This window comes from Narcine bancroftii, chromosome 10, assembly GCF_036971445.1.
Source record: "Narcine bancroftii isolate sNarBan1 chromosome 10, sNarBan1.hap1, whole genome shotgun sequence".
Classification (NCBI taxonomy): domain Eukaryota; kingdom Metazoa; phylum Chordata; class Chondrichthyes; order Torpediniformes; family Narcinidae; genus Narcine; species Narcine bancroftii.
Genome location: NC_091478.1, coordinates 209,298 through 217,178, shown reverse-complemented (window position 1 = coordinate 217,178; position 7,881 = coordinate 209,298). Strand labels below are relative to the sequence as shown.

The 7,881-nt window shown below is 49.7% G+C and overlaps 1 long non-coding RNA gene across 1 annotated transcript; it reads right to left on the bottom strand.

Moving 5' to 3' along the window:
- Positions 1–3,154: 3,154 nt before the first annotated feature.
- On the bottom strand, positions 3,155–6,587 carry LOC138743863 (uncharacterized). The gene is made up of 3 exons (XR_011345077.1): positions 6,547–6,587; positions 5,490–5,715; positions 3,155–3,256 (listed from the first exon to the last, which is right to left on the bottom strand). It is a non-coding gene; the product is annotated as an uncharacterized lncRNA (long non-coding RNA).
- Between the last annotated feature and the right edge of the window lie 1,294 nt (positions 6,588–7,881).

The window sequence follows — 7,881 nt, the reverse complement described above, 5'->3', positions numbered from 1 at the left end:
GCACATGCAGATAGCCTTGCCCACAAGGAATCTTTTGAGTCCTCATTCTCAACATAGGGTGGCAGTGTCCTAGGGTCTCCTTCTTTCGCCTCGTCTTCCTTAATCATCTGAAGCCTGATTTCTTTCCCCTCTCATTCAGCCTGCATTATTTTCTGCATCCTCTCCCTGTTACTCCCTTGCTTTCTGTTCCCTTCATTTTCTCCCTCATCATTAATTTTAGCAAAGATGACTGGCTTGGTTTAGTCTGTAACATGTTTGAGTTTCAAGTGGAACATTTAACGTGGGATCAGTGCTGTTTTGAAATATTAGCAGAATAGAGGGCGACACCAGTCACTAATGGATAGAAGAGAAAAAGATCCCCCTCTCTCTGGTAAGGTCGTGGGCAAGAGACCTAAGAGAGGAACAAGTCTGAATAAACATCTTTCCTGATTAACTGTGTCCGGTGCATTGATTGAGTGGTGCTGTTGCAGCAGACCCCACTCTTATCCATAATTGATTGGAAACTAATCTATGGTCACTGGACCCAAAATGTTCACATACACGTTTTACCTCTCTAACTATTACAGCATCGAAATAGGCCAACTTGGCCCTTCGAGTCCACGCCGAACACTTTGTCCTACCTCATCCCATTGACCTACACTCGCCCCTTGACCCTCCATTCCTTTCCTGTCCAAATACATATCCCACTTCTCCTTAAGTGCTAATATTGAGACTGCCTCCTCCACTTCATCTGCAAGTCCATTCCACACACCCACCACTCTGAGTGAAAGTCCCCCCTCACATTTCCTCTAAACTTCTGCCCCTTTCTCTCAACCCACCTCAAATCTATACCCCAATAATTTTAAATACCTCAACCCAATCCAACCTCAACCTTTTATACTCCGCAGAATAAAAATCTTGCTTAACCTTTCCCTATAACTTAGACCTATGGTTTTCAAAATGCTCCCAAACTCAAATTCCACTTGAAGCAATCCCTACACCAGAAGTGCTCTGTGATTAGTCAGGGATTGATTCAGGTGCAATGAAAGGAACCACCTACATCCTACAGGATGGAGCGCCAGAATAGCGTACATAGTTGAAGAAATTAAATTCCAAGACTTTGCTCTGCAAAGTGTTTCAACTTCAAAAGTACAGCCCCTCATGCCCAATCCCGGGAATTTACTGGGACAGGGTCCAGTGGAAAAGGGACACTGTCCAAATGCCAGTGTCAAATGATGTCATTTCACGCCACCTCTAACCCTACTCATATCCTCGGCGTTTGCCGATGTCGGCCTGATGGTAAAACCAGTGGAACAGAGACAGCAGAGAATCACCTGTTTCCAGTCGAAGGCAGAACACTCCGCTCCCCGGGGATGAGTTGTGTTCAGTGGAAAAGCAATCTTGTGTCCCAGTGGAAATGGCACCAAGGGCTTCCTAACCTCAGACACTGCATGGCCAATGAACTGGGATTCCCGTGGAAAAAGGGTTTCAGACTGCTTTGTAAAATCTGCATGCAGTGCTTCAACCGAAATGAAGGCCAATGGGATGATGAGCTTCATTAAACTTTTCTACGTGGTCGTGCGTGAAAGTGAGGCCATTTTGGCAAGAAAGCGCAGAAAAATTAACCACGATCACAGGAGTGGCCTCCACGTGATACCTGGAGCAATATCTTCATGGAAACAAGCGACAACTTGACCAAATATCTAATCTCATTTATAAAAATAGCACTGGCCTTCGCGAAAAGATGTATCACGATCAACTGGATGTCCGATAGCACGCTGGGCTGTGGAAATGAACTGCTGTTACCTACGGGAAAAAAAAATCACATAAACGTGACCCTTTGGTAAAGGTCTGTCAACTGTACTTGGACCACATAGGGGCCCAGACACTAATATAAATGAACAATAAAAGGGGATGAATGTAACCATTATATAGACCAAAACCAAGTTTCCCCAACTGGACTCATCTACTTGTAATCTCTGAAAATGTGGATATGAAAACAAACTGCAATAGAGAGAGAAAAAATTCAAAGTGCAAAAGGAAGAGTCTTTAAATGGGTCCCTGAATGTGTGTTGAGTCTGGTGGTGAAGGGGAAGCAGCTGTTCCTGAACCCGGCTATACCTCTTTCCTGATGGGAGCAGTGAGAACAGAGCGGGTGATGTGGATCCTTGATTGCTGCTGCTCTCTGACAGCAGCGTTCCCTGCAAATGTTCTCAATGGTGGAGGGTTTTTACCTAAGATATCCTGGGCGGTGTCTTAACTTTTGCAGAGCTTTTTGCTCAGGGGTATTGGTGTCACAAGACAACTGATCAAACCTACTACAAACTGAACCTTTCACCCCTCACACCCGTAAACCCACTATTTTTCGTGCATCAATGTGCCTGTCTAAATGTTAAAGGTCCCTATTATTCCAGACTACACCATCCTGCCCGGCCATGCACTCCAGGCACCCGCAGCCTTCTGCACGTTCTCTTTCTACAAGTCCTTCAGCAGCCTTGTGTTTCCTCAGCACTGCCTGCTCCTCCACCAAGCTCTGCCTCAAATCCATTCACTCTATGAGCTTCCTGCATCACTCCAGAGAAAAGCCCAAGGTTTCTCTCTCTGGATATTGCATTTACTTCATTCTGATGGGCTGAATTCCTGCAGCTTCCCAATCAAACATCTGCAATCGCCTTTAAATTGTGCCCCTCTGCACAGATTTGTGCCACCTGCTTTTAAGCAGGTTAAATCCTATGGGCATTCTGACAGTATCCTTCCACGCTCTCTCTCTCTCTCTCTCTACCAGTGGATCTAAATCCTTCTGCCCAAATTGTTGCTTGGTCTGGGCTTCTGTCCTTTTGCCTGGATTCTCATCCTCTGCTATTTCAGTCTGAACCTTGCCGTCAGCCCGAGGAATAAAACCGAGGGGATATGGATTGGAATTCTTTCTGGCTAGAGCATCTCAAACACTGCTCTCATCCTCGTGTGTGCACAGCTAGAGACAAGAACAAATCTTGTCCTTAGTCACTGTGAATACCATCTCCAGGATGCTGGCACTTTATTCCTGTGTGTTTTTTTTTGAACCTTGCTTAGTGCTAGTTTTTCCTTTTGATTTGAACATTACAATATATGTGAACGCACTTTCCAAATGGTTTTACAATGTAAACAATATTTTAAAGAAAAATCTGAAGACTTCACCATCTGAGATGCAGATTCTAATCTGTGGCTTCGGCGGGTCCGCGCCAAGGGGTATTTGGATTATTTTAAAGAGAACCGTCTTCCAATGTCTGCAGTGGAACTGGGAGAAAGAGGGTTGGGCTGTCGGTGTCATAGTTAATGACGTCTCATTACAGAACTGAAAGCTTACAGTCTGTGGTGAACTGATATTCTCGTCCCACTGACCAGCACCCCTTCCTGCTCATTCCCATCCATGGGGCCGGGACTCCCTCACCCTCACGGGTCCCCCTCACACTCGCAGTTCTCCGATCCCCTCAACCACACGGATCCCCTAAACCACGCGGGTTCCCACCCCCACCTTCAGCCTCGCAGGTGCCCTCAGCCTTCTGGGTCCACGTCCCGGTCCCCCCCTCCGCCCTCTGGGTCCCCGTACCTCCTCAACCTTCTGGGTCCCCGTCCACTTCCCCCCTCAGCCTTCTGGGTCCCCACTTCCCCCTCAGCCTTCTGGGTCCCCGTCAGCCTTCTGGGTCCCTGTCCCCTCTCAGCTTTTTGGGTCCCCGTCCCCCCTCACCTTTCTGGGTCCTGATCACCCTCACCCTTCTGGGTCCTGATCACCCTCACCCTTCTGGGTCCTGATCACCCTCACCCTTCTGGGTCCTGATCACCCTCACCCTTCTGGGTCCTGATCACCCTCACCCTTCTGGGTCCAGATCACCCTCACCCTTCTGGGTCCTGATCACCCTCACCCTTCTGGGTCCTGATCACCCTCACCCTTCTGGGTCCTGATCACCCTCACCCTTCTGGGTCCTGATCACCATTACCCTTCTGGGTCCTCATTCCCCTCTCCCTTCTGGTTCCACGAGTACCTCAGCCTTGCGTGTCCCTCAACCTTCTGGATACCCGTCCCCCTCAGCCTCGCAGGATCCCCGCCCCCCACAGCCTTACATGTCCCTCACTCCTCTTGCAGATATCCCACACCCCTCTGGCGGGTCCCCCTCACCCTTCTGGGTCCTCGACCCCCCTCACCCTTCTGGGTCCCCGACCCCCTCATCCTTCTGGGTCCCCGACCCCCTCACCCTTCTGGGTCCCCGTCCCTCTCCCCCCTCTGCCTCGCGGGCCCCGAGCCCCCTCTGCCTCGCGGGCCCCGAGCCCCCTCAACCTCGCGGGACGCGACGCCCCTCAGCCTCGCGGGTCCCTGATCCCCCTCAGCCTCGCGGATCCCCCTCCCCCCCCACAGCCTCACGGACCCCGACCCCCCCCCCCCTTCAGCCTCGCGGGTCCCCGACTACCACACACCCTAACGCCACCCCGACCCAAACTCCCTCACGGTACCCCAGCCCCACCTCACAACCATCCCCCTGCCCGTTCCCCTCCGAGCTCCGGCCGCTCCAGACCCAAAGGGCGACCCGTGGAAACTCCGTCCTCCCTGGTCTCGCTCCCAAAATGCCCCGATTCCCGCCCGTGAGGAACCAACACGAACCTCTCTCCCCCTCCCGCTCGCGACCAACTCCTCCAAAGGCCGGAAAGATCAACAACATGGCAGCCACCAGGGGTCGCTCTCGCGAGAGCTTGATCCACCCCTCCTCGGGATCTCCTCTCCACCACCCCGAGCCCCTGGATGGAGCCCCAGGGCTCGAGGTCCAGCCCTTTGGAGCCCCCTCTCTCCTGAGAACCTCGTCCCACTGGGGAAGGGTCCGAGAGCTGCCTCGGGCCTCCAGTCCATCTCCCCTTCAGGCTGCACATTTCCACACCAGGACCTGCCCCACATTCCCCCCCAAGATTCCAGTCCATCCCACCTCCACCACCTTGGCCCAAAGCTCATTCCACGTTCCCACCCCCCTCTGAGGGAAGAAAATCCCCCTTCAATCTCAATCCATGTCCTCCTCTTTGAATCTCTCCCACTCTCCTTGGAAACAGCCTGTCCCCATGGACACGATCCGTCCCCCCTCACAATTTTCAAATCTTCCTCAATCTTCTACGCACCAGGGAATAAAGTCCCAGCCTGTCCAACCTTCCCCTGGAACTCAAACCCCGAAAGCCAGACCACCTTCTTGTCACTCTCCTCGACGCGCTGTCTCATTCCTATCCTTCCTCTCCTCCGGCCACCCAAACGGCACACAATGTTCCCAAGTTGGCCTCACCCATGCCTCGTCCAACTTCCTCGTGGCCTCCCACCTCCTGCACTCAATCCTCTCATTTCTGAAGGCCAAAATACCAGAGGCTTTCTTCACTCCCCCCCACCCCCCCATCTCTACAAGGGACTCCACTTTCGGGCAGTTCTGTACCACAGTTCCTCAATCCCTTTGTTTGACAACACTCCTCAATGGTCTGCCATTTAACATTCAAACTCTTACGTTTTAAGAATCAATTGCAGAGATCCATGGATGTGGGAAGTCAGGAGGGTTAGGGACTGGGTGCAGGTCGATGAAACTGGCAGAATGATATTTCACCATGGACGAGAAGGGCCGAAGGGTCCCTTTTCTTTGCTGTGGGGTTTCTAGGGTAGAGTTCACACCATTCTCAGGAAGGAGGATGAGCAGACAGATGTCATGGTCCACGGGTAGGAAAGGTGATGAGATCCTGCCAGGAGAGATGAGGGAGTTAAGTGCACAACCAAGGGGTCTCTCTCTGTCAGTCTGTGTGTGTCTCTATCTCTCTGTGTCTCCCTCTCTCTCTGTCTGTGTCTCTCTGTCTGTGTCTCTGTCTGTCTGTGTCTCTCTCTCTGTCTGTGTCTCTCTCTCTGTCTGTGTCTCTCTCTCTATCTGTGTCTCTCTTTGTGGCACTCTGTGTCTCTCTGTGTGTGTCTCACTCTCTGTCTCTCTCTCGCTGTCAGTGTCTCTCTCTCTGTCTGTATGTGTCTCTCTGTGTGTCTGTGTCTGTATATCTGTCTCTCTGTGTCTGTGTGTGAGTGTGTCTGTCTGTCTGGGTATGTGTGTGTGTCTCTCTCTGTCTGTGTCTCTGTATCTGTATCTGTGTGTGTGTGTCTCTCTCTGTCTGTTTGTGTGTCTTTCTCTCTCTGTGTCTCTGTGTGTGTCACTGTCTGTGTGTGTCTCTCTTTCTGTCTCTCCCTCTGTGTCTCAATGTGTGACTCTCTCTGTGTCTGTATGTGTGTGTGTCTCTCTCTCTCTGTCTGTGTGTGTGTCTCTCTGTGTCGTGTGTGTGTGTTGTCTCTCTGTGTCGTGTGTGTGTGTGTCTCTCTCTGTCTCTATGTGTGTCTCTCTGTCTCTGTGTATCTCTCTCTCCATCTGTGTGTGTCTCTCTCTCGCTGTCAGAGTCTCTCTCTGTCCCTGTGTGTGTCTGTGTGTGTGTGTGTGTGTGTGTGTGTGTGTGTGTGTGTGTGTGTGTCTGTCTGTCTGGGTATGTGTGTCGCTCTCTATCAGTGTCTCTAATATTTGCTTATTCATTACCCACCATTATCCATCCCGACTGGTGGTGCGCGCTTTGTTCCCCAAGGCGTCTGTATTGGCTGTCCATGGACCATCTCTGCCCCAACGCATTCCTCGGTGTCACCTGCATTAAAATCAAGGTGGCATCAGCACCTTTTTGGGCACTTTTAGCCGTATTTCCTCAGTTCTTCTGGCCAGTTTTGTGTTTCGTTCACACATTCCTGCTGCCTGGGGTTCACGGCACTCGTGGAAAATCGCCAGTTCCTGAAACAATTCTTCATTTATCTTATTTGTAACATTTTTACATTTAATTTAACATATGCATTAAAAAACTTAAATTTCTTATTTGAAAATAAGATGAAATTAATGCATAGTGATTTAAAAAGTAACCCCTCCCACAGCTGCCCAATAGAAAACAATAAAGAGAGGAAACATCTAGATAGCATTCATAAAAATTGAGCAAAACTCTCAAATAAATTCTTGCTTTTCTTGGTTTTAGGAGTCAGAAAGTTCGTGTTGGGTGATTACAACTTAATTCCTACAATTGGTAAATACACGTCCCAAATCTTCAAAAGAGAAATTCAAATTTGTTCCGTGAATTCAATGTAATTTTTTCAAGTGGGATACAACGGCCTATTTCAGTGTGGCTCTCGACCCATTCCCAAATACGCATCGGACTTCCAAGTTACTGCCACACATTTTAACCCTATAACAATTACAGCACAGAAACAGGTCATTTGGCCCTTCTTGTCTGCACTGAACGAAATACTCTCCTCTCGTACCACCTCTCAGCATTACCCTCCCCTCCAATTTTCCCTGAAATGACAAAATGGACCCTGCCGCCACTACTTTTCCCGGAAGCTCACTCCACTCAGCCACCACTCTGAGTAAAGAAGTTCCCCCTCATGTTACTTCCAAACTTTTACCTCCTGTTTCAATCCCTGCTCCCCGCAATGAAAAAAGTCTCTCCACATCAACTCGTTCTATCCTCCAAGTAATTTTAAAGACTTCGATCAAATCCCCTCTCAACCATCTACAATCCAAAGAATAAAGACGTCATTTGCTCAATCTTTCTTTGTAATCTAGTTGCTGATATCCAGGTAACATTGACGTAAATCTTCTCTGCACCCTCTCTACTTTATTGATAGCTTTCCTCTCATTTGGTGACCAGAACTGAACACAGTACTCACAAAAGAGCTTCACCAATATCTTGTCTAATCTCAACCTCACTGCCCGACTCCTGTATTCTATGCGATGGTTGATCAAGGCCAGCTATTTGAACAGATTCTTTTCGAGGTACTCTCTGATTACCCTCCAATAATTAACCTATCACTGTCAGGCTCACCTGGTTGGCTTTTGA